Source organism: Hylobates moloch, unplaced genomic scaffold, assembly GCF_009828535.3.
Source record: "Hylobates moloch isolate HMO894 unplaced genomic scaffold, HMol_V3 SCAFFOLD_4, whole genome shotgun sequence".
NCBI classification, from domain to species: domain Eukaryota; kingdom Metazoa; phylum Chordata; class Mammalia; order Primates; family Hylobatidae; genus Hylobates; species Hylobates moloch.
The window spans coordinates 36,390,774-36,404,525 of record NW_026652279.1 but is presented as its reverse complement, the minus strand read 5'-3'; the positions used below and the strand labels follow the sequence as shown (position 1 = coordinate 36,404,525).

The 13,752-nt window shown below is 34.6% G+C and overlaps 1 protein-coding gene across 8 annotated transcripts in view; it reads right to left on the bottom strand.

Moving 5' to 3' along the window:
- Nucleotides 1-13,752, bottom strand: part of ZNF148 (zinc finger protein 148) — a 149,912-nt gene that overhangs the window by 90,750 nt on the left and 45,410 nt on the right. For 5 of the 8 annotated variants that reach the window (XM_032149939.2, XM_058437399.1, XM_058437400.1 and 2 more), the window contains one exon: nucleotides 7,764-7,899. The gene's annotated coding sequence lies outside the window, so the exon portion shown is untranslated. The remainder of the gene's footprint in view (nucleotides 1-7,763; nucleotides 7,900-13,752) is intronic. The other 3 variants (XM_032149945.1, XM_032149946.2, XM_058437402.1) reach the window with 1 other exon arrangement.

Here is a 13,752-nt window from a genome sequence, read left to right as displayed (position 1 = left end):
ACAGACACTTAAGTGGCTTCCAAGTCTTAGCTATTGTAAACAGTGCTGCAACAAACACAGGAGTGCAAATATCTTTTAATATACTGATTTCCTTTGTGGGGGAAATATACCCAGCAGTGCGAATGCTAGACTATATGCTAGCTCAATTTTTAGTTTTTTGAGGAACCACCAAACTTTTCTCCATAGTGGTTGTACTAATTTACATTCCCACCAACAGCATAGAAGGGTTCCCTTTTCTCCACATCTTCACCAGCATTGGTAATTGCCTGTCTTTTGGATATAAGCCATTTTAACTGGAGTGAGATGACATCTCATTGTAGTTTTGACCTCCATTTCTCTGATGATCAATGATGTTGAGCACCTTTTCATATGCCTGTCTGCCATTTATATGTCTTCTTTTGAGAAATGTCTATTGAAATCTTTTACCCATTTTTTGATTGAATTATTAGATTTTTTTTTCCTATAGAGTTGTTTGAGCTCCTTATATATTCTGGTTATTAATCCCTTGTCAGATGGGTAGTTTGCAAATATTTTCCCCCATTCTGTGGGTTGTCTCTTCACTTTGTTGACTGTATCCTTTCCTGTGCAGAAGACTTTTAGCTTGATGTGATTTTTTTTTAATTAATCTTATGCCTAGCATCAAGCCAAAACAATAAGTATTGAGGAAGTAGTAGTATTCTGGGGACAGATAATATTTTGGAAAAAAGGCATAAAGTGCTAGAGTGCGAGACTTGGAACAGGAAGAGAGCACACCTTGATACAGAAGTAGTAAACTGAAGACAAAGTGGAAATACTCCAAATGAAAAACAAATGACCTCTTCAAAAATCTTCCTGAAAACCAATCACGTGCAAAGAAAAAGAAATCTCTCTTCCTTTTTACATAAGTTCCTTATTCCTACGGCCCCAAATTAAGGCATATATTTGGAGTTAAACTGTCTGGCCTGGAAACTGTTTTTGAAATACCCTGAAATTTCCCCAAAATACCAGAAAGTACTAAGACATCAAAACAGACTCCAATATCAATGGACACAAGGTTTTAAATAAGACAAAGTTTTAAAATAAGCTTTGGAAATATCTATCAAAATGAAAACCATATGTACTCTTGATCCAGCAATCTCACTGCTAGGGATACATAGTATACAACCTTATGGGTTTATTCATAGACATTCACCAAAGAAGTTAAGTATAAGGATGTTTGCTACAACCCTTCAATGGGAAAAGACTGGAAACAAATTTAAGCATCCATAGACAGGGGAATTGTTACATTAATTATGACTCCACCATACAATGGAACACATGCAGCCATTAAAAGGAATGATGTTAGCTTTATGTGCTGGTTCTCCAAGATATATTAAGTGAAAAAAAATCAAGGAGAACTATGTAGATAGTAAGATCTTTTATCTATCTATCTATCTATCTATCTATCTATCTATCTATCTATCTATTATCTATCTATCTATCTATCTATCTATCTATCTATCTATCTATCTATCTATAGAGAGAGAGAAAGAGAAATACATATACACATATATATATATATATTTTTTTTTCCTGGTAAGAAACTTAACTGGAATTTGGAAAATGAAATAAGAAAGGATCTTCATGAAGAAGACTAATTTTGACTTTTTATTATTCCTTTTTCATGTACCAACATCTTTTCTTTCTTTAATGTTACGGCAGGCTAATAGGGTATGAGTAACAGAATTGACTCTAGGTCTTGTTTTTCTTCTTTATTTTAAAACAAAGACTTAGTGTTATTTTAAAATATGTTTCAAAGACAAAGTGAGTTATACCTCTATCATATACCTCAACCTGTCTCTGGCCAGGAAATTTTACCAGGCCCATGGAAAAACGGAATAGGACAAAGCTACACTTAATAATGAAAGATAAAGTACAAAAAAAATACGTTTTTATTGTCCTTGCACCTCCCTTCTATGCCATTATGGTTTTAACCTTTCCCACTTAAACTCTTAAGTGGTCTCAGTCAAAGCTCTCATGTGCCTCACTGCATATTCAAAAATCCAAATACAACAAAAGGTCCCATGCTCAAAAGCTAACACATGCCATATCCCTCCTCTAATTTCCTTATTTTTAGGGAGGATCAGACAAGTGTAAAGAAAGAAAACTGAGGTAATCAAGCCACACTAATATGTGAATAATTAACTGTCTCTTCCTGTTAACTCCTCAAAAAGCCAACTGCTTTCTAATCCAAATGTGTGTATAATTAATGGAAAGTCAGGGGTTAGGGATACTACACAGAAGCGAGGAGGAAAGAAATAATGCTTCCTTTAAATCTTACTACTCACATGGAAGACTGATTTGGAAGGAAAAAAAAACTAAACAATTAATTTCAGCTTCAAGGAACCTCTGTCCAACTGGAGAGAAAAGAAAATACGTGGAGTAATAAGCCACTCTGAGCTCCCTGTGAAGACCCTTTATCTTGTAGAGACCTTAGGCAGCTGACATCATAGAGTACAAAATGGCAGCGCTGTTAAGAACTGAGACAGGCTGGACAATGATGTCCAAGGGCTAATTCAGCTAAGAATGAGAGGCAATCCTTCCTCTGCACTGCAAGTTACCCAGAGCAGAGAATGATGAAAACTACAACAGAGCAGGAAAGAGAAAGGAAGGAGACCAACTCAGGCCAATTTCTCCTAAATCTCCCTTTCGCAGATTACTTCAAATTCTGCATTCTTCCCCCGCTTCCATGATTTATTCTTCCCTCATCACCATCCCTCTGCAAGAGAAACTGTCTACAGGGGTATCTAGAGAGCCACAACACAACTTCCAGTTTCATTAAATTTCCCCTCCCTGCTCCCACTCCCAACCCCACACACACTTAACATCCTTCCTATTGACACATGTTTAGTTCAGCTGTGTAAAAGCCTAACTGTAGTGGCTTAGGTAACCCTCTAGTCATTTAAGCCTAGTGGCAGAGGGGTACTTAAAAAGAACGTAAATTATCTGCCATTACCTTTCTCCTGTCTACCAGAAGAAATAGCTGACTCTTCTTGTGGTCATCTTCTAATTTAATGTTTCTAATCAATTATGTGTAAGTAATTAAAAACTAACCTTTACAGATTTATATTAAGTTGAAACAGAGTAAACAGTTTTGGGTCGGGGCTTTTAATAAGGAATTAAATACATAGGCTTTTAATACAAATATATTTGACAATTATTTCCAAAACTCGGGGAACTGTCTGGGCTTGTCTTCAGAGGACAAAGTTAACAGAAGCATTACAAATGGACAAGTTGGGCACTACTACTCATTTTTAATCAAATATACAAGGCTCTTAAAAATGCTTGCTTGTTCTACAAGGGCCAATTAAAAATTGGGAAAAAAATGCTTGCTGAGGTTTTCTGTAATGGGAGTTGTATACAATTAATGAGGTCTTTCCAAATTAATATGTTTATGTCTGTATTCTAAAATTCAGAAATTATGAAAACCTGGAGAGGAAAGACAACTAATGTGTGCTGAGATGTAAGACACTGTGCTGGGCACCTTTAAATATATTACCTTACTTTTTATTTACAATAACCCTTAAGACAGTAACAGCATATCCCCATTTAACAGACAAATTGGGGCTTACCCAAGGATGCATAGCTCAGAAGTAAACTGGGATTTCAAACCAGACTTACCTGACTCAATGCACTTTTTACCATATCACACTATTTCCTGACTTTAAAAGGCCCTGGACACTTTAGGAAGCAGTTGAACTCTCATTGCCCTCTCACCACCTGCTCTTCTTTTTTTTTTTTTTTTTTTTTTTTTTTTTTTGAGACGGAGTCTTGCTCTGTCGCCCAGGCTGGAGTGTAGTGGCGCAATTTCGGCTCACTACAAGCTCCGCCTCCCGGGTTCACGCCATTCTCCTGCCTCAGCCTCTCCGAGTAGCTGGGACTATAGGCGCCCGCCACCACGCCTGGCTAATTTTTTTGTATTTTTAGTAGAGATGGGGTTTCACCAGGGCCTCGATCTCCTGACCTTGTGATCCGCCCGCCTCGGCCTCCCAAAGTGCTGGGATTACAAGCGTGAGCCACCGCGCCCGGCCCACCACCTGCTCTTAAGGCCTTCTATCATCATTGCTTGGCTTGGAAAAGCAATCAAACTGTCCTTAGCTGACTATTCCATCTCATGGCTACCATGGGAGAACTTTCTGACACAGAATTCCCTTTTCTCCCATGGGAGGATTCAACACTTTCCACATTTTCTATTTTCCAATTTCTATCTGTTACTCACATCTCAGTGAATTTCTCCTCAGTCATTCTTTCTTTTTCATGGGTTTAAATATATCTTCTTAAGCTACCTTCCTTCCTCTGTTTTCTCAAAGCCTTACCAGGAAAATCTCTCTACCTTCCCATTTCCAATTGGAAATTTAAAAATAATCCTAAATATGGCTAATAAATGTAAAACCAGTCAGTCCTAATGATACACCTGTATCAAAAAAAGAGGGCTGTACATTTTAAAATGAAAACAGATTTGAAGGCTTGTGCTATATGCTCTAAATTTTTTAAAGCACCAAGTTCCCTTTCAGAATGTATATGAACATCCATGTGTCACTTATTACCTTTAATTAATCTGCATTTGAGCATGAAAGAAATATTTCTCACTTAGAGATCCTACGTTTCTGTTTCATTTGAGTTTGGTAGTAATATTATTTTCTATATTTTTTGAATAATATGGAACTTCAACTATAAGTCAAAGCAGGTTATAATAGGCAAGCTTCTGAACCTAATCATCATTGTCTTTTGTAGAAAAAGAGTAATTCCCAACTTCAAATATTCTCACAAATTCAGTAATATCTATTCCCCTGACTTTGTAACAGAACCCATTCAATCTAAAATGAAACTTCACTTGTAAGCCAAAAGAGAAGCACTCAAAGGAACTTGTTCTGAAAACAGGTAAAAGAAAAAAGCTAGATTTCACAAATTACTTCTGATCCAAAGCACTCTGTTATTTGGAGGATGCCAGTTACATTAACTCGGATATTAACATTTCTAACCTATGTTTCTAACCGTGAGAAATTACACCTTAAAAATATCAGCATTAGAAACACAAATATCAACCAACCTCCAGATCATTTGGTGAGATGAAACCCGTGATTAATATCAGAACTTTTAACAAATTTGCTATTTGTTATTCTGAAGAAGTTTTGTATTTGCTTTCATCTTTGAAAAGTATAGTTTTGGCCGGGCGCGGTGGCTCACGCTTGTAATCCTAGCACTTTGGGAGGCCAAGGCGGGCGGATCACGAGGTCAGGAGATCGAGACCACGGTGAAACCCCGTCTCCACTAAAAATACAAAAAATTAGCTGGGCGTGGTGGCGGGCACCTGTAGTCCCAGCTACTCGGAGAGGCTGAGGCAGGAGAATGGCGTGAACCTGGGAGGCGGAGCTTGCAGTGAGCCGAGACCGCGCCACTGCACTCCAGCTTGGGCGACAGAGCGAGACTCCGTCTCAAAAAAAAAAAAAAAAAAAAAAGAAAAGTATAGTTTTGATCTAAGCAGAAACTACTTCATCTCTTATTAATAAAACAAAATCTATTTCTTGTCTAAGTACATTCAAAGACCTCTTCGGATATACCTCTGTATAACTACCATTTTGTATCTATAAAACATATCTTCTAAACCATGTTAATTTTTAAAGTACTACTATTTCAAAATATCCTAATAGGAACATCATTTATAATAATGGTAACTGGACAAAATGGTCTCTCATTAGTGCTAACAACAAGAAAGGATGTTTAAACAAATATCTATTTCAATGGCTGCTAACACAACTATTAATCAGAAAACTTGCATGCTAACAATAATCATTTTATATGACTTTAAAAACCTAAAAACTTAAAAAAAAACCTCTTTTTTCACCACGGAAAAATAATTTATAAATATTTGAAAAGTCAAAGTTAATAGGCATTTCTATACCACACTGAAGTCCCTCTCAAATAAAACAGAATCTAGGCATATTCTGCATTCCAAATATTTATCATCTGTTTTGTAAAACAACGTAACATCAAGAAGATAGTAGTATTTAGAAATACTAAAACATCAAATTTACAGAAATTCAAACAGTTTAAGAAACAGATATAATTTATCTTAATAAGGAGAGGGGGAGGGAAAAAGTAAAAAAAAAAAAGTTCATGCAAAGCAGAATCCGACATTCTGTTGGATCTAGTCATTGCATCCACTACATTTTATGCCAATATCAATAATTCAAACATTAATATTCAAACTATAAAGTTTCTGTAATCTTACATAATAAAAAGAAATATTAAAAAAACTTCTTAAAACAAAATTTCCCTGTACACTATGAACAAATGTTAAACACCTAATTTTTTTTTTTAATTACATGAGATGGGACTGTGCACATACCACTATGCCTAGATTGCTAATGGTTATTTTTAATACATACCATACAGTAACCAAGACTCATTCCAGAACAACAACAAAAAAGTTTACTGTTTAAATCAACAGCACTTTTTTTTTTTTTTTTTTGAGAGAGAGTCTCGCTCTCACCCAGGCTGGAGTGCAGTGGTACCATCTCAGCTCACTGCAAGCTACGCCTCCCAGGTTCCCACCATTCTCTTGCCTCAGCCTCCCGAGTAGTTGGGACTACAGGGGCCCACCACCATGCTCGGCTAATTTTTTTTGTATTTTTTTTGGTAGAGACAGGGTTTCACCATGTGAGCCAGGGTGGTCTCGATCTTCTGACTTCGTGATCCACCCACCTCAGCCTCCCAACGTGCTGGGATTACAGGCGTGAGGCAATTTTTTTTTTTTTAATGAAAATAAATCTGACTCAAACCTTAATGTGACAGATAGCTGGCTATCTCCCCAGAATCTGTTCTCTCCTTCTCATGCAGTAATAAAAATTAAGTGCAACATATGGCTGCCTAGGTCAGAGTCACTCACTTCCCAGCCTCCTTTGCAACTGGTTGTGACATGTGACAAAGTTAGAGCCAAAGGGATCTGAGTAGAAAGTGATATATACAAACTCCTCTTAAAGGTAAAGAGAATGCCCTTCTCTTTTTCTTATTAGCAGACACAATGGTAACCATCCTCACCCACAATATAGAAACTGCATAGAAGAAGAGCAGAGCAAGACAAAGGAGCCCTGGGACATAGTGATTTTGCAGCCTCCACATAATCTCAAGATAGTTTACACAGACTTTTCAAGTAAATATAAATATATTTCTACCTTTACAAGCCTCTGTCACAGTAGCCAAGTCTATATGCTAATATATCAAACTTAAGTGATTACTGAATTATCTGTAAGACTGCTTCCTTACATTAGTGCAGGCATATATACAACACGTACAGATGTATAAAAACTGATATGTCTTCTCACATTTTAAAAATTATATAGCAAACATCATTAAATTTGACTAACATGTCTAACTCTCCTCGGTGTGAAAACAGTTTCTCTGAAAATTCTAGGAAACTTAATACGAGTGTATATGTGTTCAGGATAGGGAGTAAAAATGCTATACCCTGTTGAGAAAAAATGTTAAACCAAGAAAATAACTCTCAATTAAATTTCACTTAAGACTACACATTTTTGTGTATGTTAGAGTCTAAAATGACATCATTATTCATCATTTAAATTTGTTTTCTCAGGATAAAAACTAGTTTCTTCCAAATATAAATACCAAAACTTTAAGAAACTATTATATAAATTCAGTATAAAATTCTAGCAGCTGAACACAATTACTTCATATTTGAAAAAACTTATTTATTCAAGATTATGAAAAATAAGTATTAAAATTACCCGAGACTAACGTAAAAATGAAGACTTCAAGGAAAGGAATGCTGTAGAGTTGAAAAAGAAATCATGGTTGAGTTTCTACCTTTCATAGGCTTCAGAAATCCTCAATACCACCTTAATCACTTATGCCATCCAATTCCTACAATAAAACACACACACAACAAACATTATTTATGGTAGGAAAAGATACTACACAAATATAATATGTGCAAATTGGTATGAATACTGAAGCGAAAATTCTTTCTAAATACAGTAAGTTATGACTGAATGACCAATGTACTGACTTGTTTTCATGTTTGAAATTGGGAAAATACAATAGTGGTAAGTAGACAGTAAATGAGAAACTTGGCCTTATAAAGAACAATTGCCAGCCAGTCGCGGTGGCTCAGGCCTGTAATCCCAGCACTTTGGGAGACTGAGGCAGGCGGATCACGAGGTCAGATTGAGACCATCCTGGCTAACACGATGAAACCCCGTCTCTACCAAAAATACAAAAAATTAGCCAGGCGTGGTGGCCGGCGCCTGTAATTCCAGCTACTCGGAGGCTGAGGCAGGAGAATGGCGTGAACCCGGAAGGCAGAGCTTGCAGTGAGCCAAGATTGCGCCACTGCACTCCAGCCTGGGTGACAGAGCGAGACTCTGTCTCAAAAAAACAAACAAACAAAAAAGAACAATTGCCTAGATGTGGAGTCTACAGCCTCAAAGATACAGGATATTCAAGGAAATTCAGATAATTACAAACCTAAAAGGTTAGAAAAAAACAAAACTTAAGAAACTACTTGCAAACAGTAATCATATCTGCTTTGTTAAAGTCTATAAAGTGAAGAGAGAAGAAACACAATGGTGGGCCTTACAAACAAACTAATGCATGCCAAAACTTAAAAGAAACTATTATATAAATTCAACATAAAATTCTAGTGGTCAAAAACAATAGAAACAATTATGGTTATAAAATCAGCAAGATTCCCAGCAAGATTACCACTGACAGGGAAAAGCTGACAAAAAAGATAGATAAAATCATATGGAAAATTTTTAGCACATTCAAAACAAAAACAAGAGTATAGGCTATACACAGGAAGAAAACTTCCTGACAGTAAGTATTCTGAGCATAGTTAACAGACTAAAGATTTTATGGAATTTCCTACCCTGGAGGTTCTTAAAATACTAGATTCCTATCTATCAAGAATAGTTCGCATACACTCCTTCACAAGAAGTGTGTAGACCAGATGATATATTAAAGATCCTATGATTTTACATTAGCTTATGACGGTACAAAGGCAAAAAGAATAGTCTTTCCCACCTACATCCATATCACTAATGATTTCCTCTTTGAACTTCAGAAAGTATAATATTAATTCATTTTTTAAAAAACATTTCAACAGTTTACATATTTTTTAAAAGCTCAAATTCTTGTAGAGCTATTCACCTCTCAGTACTCTTGCATTTCAGAATTTTCCTGGATATTCATGTATATCTCTTTTTACAGATACACTTTTGTGCAAAATAAAATTTATTTTTCTCAATAGGATTGTATCATATATAAACTATAGTGAAATGACAACAGTAACAATAAGAGGGGAGGGGCTCATTACAATCCAGAGTTGTTACAATATATTATGTAAAATATCTATTATACATATGTTAAATACGTTAAAAGGAACTCATGTTTTAAAGTTTTTTAATTATGAAAAACTGCAATCAACAAATAAGAGATCTTCAACAAAGATGCAGAAATTATGTAAAAGAACCAAATGGAAATCCTGAAGTTTAAGAATATAGTAACAGAAATAAAAAATTCATCAGAAGGGCTCAACAGATTTATGGCAAAAGAAAATCAGTGACTTTTAAGATACATCAATAGAAACCATCCACTCTGAAAAATAGAGTGGAAAAAGGGGGAAGTAAAATGAACAGAGCCTCAAAGACGTGTGGAACAACATTCAGCTTACCAACATTTTGAGTACCAGGAAAGAAGAGACAGAGCAGAAAAAAAAATTAATAAAATATTGGCCAAAAACTTGCCAAATTTACTTTCTTTTTTTTTTTTTTGAGACGGAGTCTCACTCAGTCGCCCAGGCTGGAGTGCAATAGTACTATCTCGGCTCAGTGCAACCTCCACCTCCCCGGTTCAAGCGATTCTCCTGCCTCAGCCTCCTGAGCAGCTGGGATTACAGAAACCCGCCATCATGTCTGGCTAATTTTTGTAGAGACAGGATGTTTCACAATGTTGGCCAAGCTGGTCTCGAACTCCTGACCTCAGGTGATCTGACCATCTTGGCCTCCCAAATCCCCACCTGTGCTGGGATTATAGGTATCAGCCACCGCACCTGGCCCCAAATTTAATTTTTCTAAGGAAAATAAATCTACAGATCTAAGAAGCACAATGAATTTCAAGTAGGAAAATATAAAGCAACCTACACCTGGACACAACATAGTTAAACTCGTTGAAAGCAAACACAGGGAGAAAAATCTTGAAAGTAGGAAGAGAATAATGATTCAGCATATGCAGAGATTAGTGGCTAACTTCCAGTTAGAAACAACAGAGGCAAGAAAGACAGTGAAATCACATATTCGAAAAACTGAAAGATACAGCTGTCAACCAAGAAGACAGCAAAACCATCCTTCAAAAATGAAAAAATATTCCCAGATAACCAAATATTGAGAAAATTTTTTTTGCTAGCAGACCTGCCTTAAACGAACACTAAAGGAAGCCCATCAAGCTGAAAGGAAAAGACATCAGACTTAAATACACAGAAAGAATTGAAGAGCACCAGAAACGGCAAATATGTGGATTAATTCAAAAAAGACTCCATAAACATATTTTTCTCATTTCTTCCTCCCTTTAAAAGACCCAAGAATATATAAAGCAATGATCACAACACTGTACTACTGGGTTTATAATATATATAGATGTATATTACAATAGCTGTACAATAAAGAAGAGAAAATGGACCTACATTGGAAGAAAGTTTCTTTATCTTACTGATAACAAGCAGCCTGTTAAAATGCATAATCCTGACAGCAAACACAAAGAAAACATCTTTAAAAATATACAGTTAAAAAAAATCAATGGAGTAATTAAAATGGCACACTAAAAAGTATTTAACACAAAAGGCAATAGAGGAAACAAAGGAACAAAAACATAGGAGATATCTATCTATATCTATGTAAAGATACATATATATATAAAGGATCATATCATATATAAACCATAGTGAAATGACACTATATCTATGTGTATATATATACTTACTTTATATATGTATATATATCTTTTTATATATGTATATAAGGATATATATCTTTTTATACATGTATATAGATATATATCTTTATATACATGTATAAAAAGATATATATCTTTATATACATGTATATAAAGATATATCTTTTTATACATGCATAAAAAGATATATATCTTTATATACATGTATATAAAGATATATATCTTTTCATATATGTATATAAAGATATATGTATATATGTAAAATATATATATATATATATATATAGTGTGTGTGTGTGTAGCAGATACCAAAATGGCAAATGTAAATCCAACCATATCCCTAATTAAATATGAATGGTCTAAATAGTCCAATGGAAAGGCAGCAACTGTCAGAAAGGATAAAAACACAAATTCCAACTATATGCTGTCAACAAGACATATCCTACATTCAAAACTGAAAGTAAAAGGATGGGAAAAAGGATATACTACAGAAGCAGTAACCATAGGAGGCTATATTAACATCAGACAAAGCAGACTTTATAGAGACAAAGAAAGACATTTCATAATAATAAACAGTCAAAACATCAGGAAGATATAATAACTGTGTATGCACCTAAAAAGAGTCCCAAAATAATGAAGCAGTAACTAACATTATTGAAAGGAAAAATTAAAAATTCAACAATTATATTTGGAGATCTCAATGTCCCACTCTAAATAAGTGATAGAATAATTAGACAGAAAATTAGCAAAGACAGAGAAGACCTAAACCACACTATCAACCAACGTATTATACCTAAGTGGCATATACAGAAAACACTACCAAACAATTCTAGAATACATATAGTTTTAAAACATTCTCTAGGACAGCCCACACGCGCGGCCATAAAATAAGTCTCACTAAATTTAAATGGATTGAAGTCATAAAAATATGTTTTCTGAGCCACACAAGGTGGCTCACGCCTGTAACCCCAGCACTTCGGGAGCCTGAGGTGGACGGATTGCTTAAGCCCTGGAGTTCAAGACCAGCCTGGGCAACACAGCAAAACCCTGTCTTACAAACAAATACATTTATATGTTCTCTAACCATACCAGAATTGAATTTGAAATCAACTAAAAAACTGGGAAATCCACAAACATTTGGAAATTAAACTTCAAATAACAAAGACAAAATGTAAAGGGAAATTAGAAAATATTTTTAACTGAATGAAAATGAAAACAAATATCAAAATTTAGAGGATGCAGCAAAAGCAATACTTAAAATATACAGCTTTAAATATATATTTGAAGAAGAGTCTCATATATACCTTCCTATCAAAAAATGTAACTGATTCAAATACTCTTTCTTATTCTTCCGTAGAGTTTCAAATTTTTTTTTTAAGTAATATGCTCTCATTTTATCTTTGCAGTTGTCATTATGAAGGTATACCTATTCTTCCATCATGAATCCCAATACCTATTATTTATATTTTAAAAGATAATTATTTATGTATATTCATTTTCTTCCTAAAGACACCTGGCCAAACTAATTTAAGAAAAGAAAAAGAAAAAGAAACAAAAGTCAAAGTATGATAAGTTAGAGATTCATGTCATTCAGAGATGCTACAACCTGGAGTGAAAAGTGAGCCCTATAATCAATGATAAAGATCTTTTAAATCTAACACAGAACTGTCCTCCACTGCCCACCTCAGCCATGGAAGATAAGATTACTATATACAACAATAAAAAATGAAAATTTCTGTTGGGCAAAATAATAAAATCAAAAGATGAGCAAAAGTAATTTGTCTAATAAATGACAAGAAGCTCACAAAAAAATGGTAAATATCTGAAGTGATGAAAATACTCTAATTAGCCAGATTTGATCATTACACAATGTAAGCATGTATCAAAATATACAAAAAGTGTTTATTTTGAATATACAGTATTTTTAATAGTGTATAAAATTTAAATATACACTATGTATGTTACCATAAATATACACTATATATGTGTCAAGCAAAAATAAAAAACATAATACCCTCATAAGTATATACAATTGTCAATTGGAAAACTTAAAAAAAAAAAGACAAGAGGCTCCTTTCCTTAATATACAAATATATAAAGAGCTCCATAAAAGGGCAAAGCACATGACCAAATTGGTAACTGAAAACATACATTATGGCCAATAATAATGCAGAAAATCCTCAAACTCACTCATAAGAAAAAAAAAGCTAATCAACAAAAAACTGACAAATATTAAAAAGTTTGACGCTAGCTAGTGTTGTCAAAGAGACAGAGAGATCCCCTCTCATAAACTACTGATATTTGGGCTTCTTTTTACAGTTAGGCAATTTATCCGCCAAATTGTTAAATGCACATAATCTTCGGTCCAATAATTTTTCCCTTCAGAATTTATACTACAGATATATATATATATATATATATATCTGTATATATATAGAAATTGTCTGGAAGGATATACAATGATTATACTGAATGGGGAAGGGTTGGAAAGCCTTTTTTCGATGTTATAACATTCTCTGTTGCCTAAGTGTATACACCTATTATAATAAACATGAGTAAAGAAGTGAAAAATGTTGAACATGACAATTATCAGAAGATATGGAAAAAATAGGAAAATCCTAAAATATGGCCTCTGAAACTCCAAATAATTTCAATCCACAAGGTGAAAAAGAATTCTCAGGCTGAGCACAGTGGCTCAGGTCTATAATCCCAGCACTTTGGGAGGCCGAGGCTGATGGGTTGCTTTAGCTCAGGAGTTCAAGACCT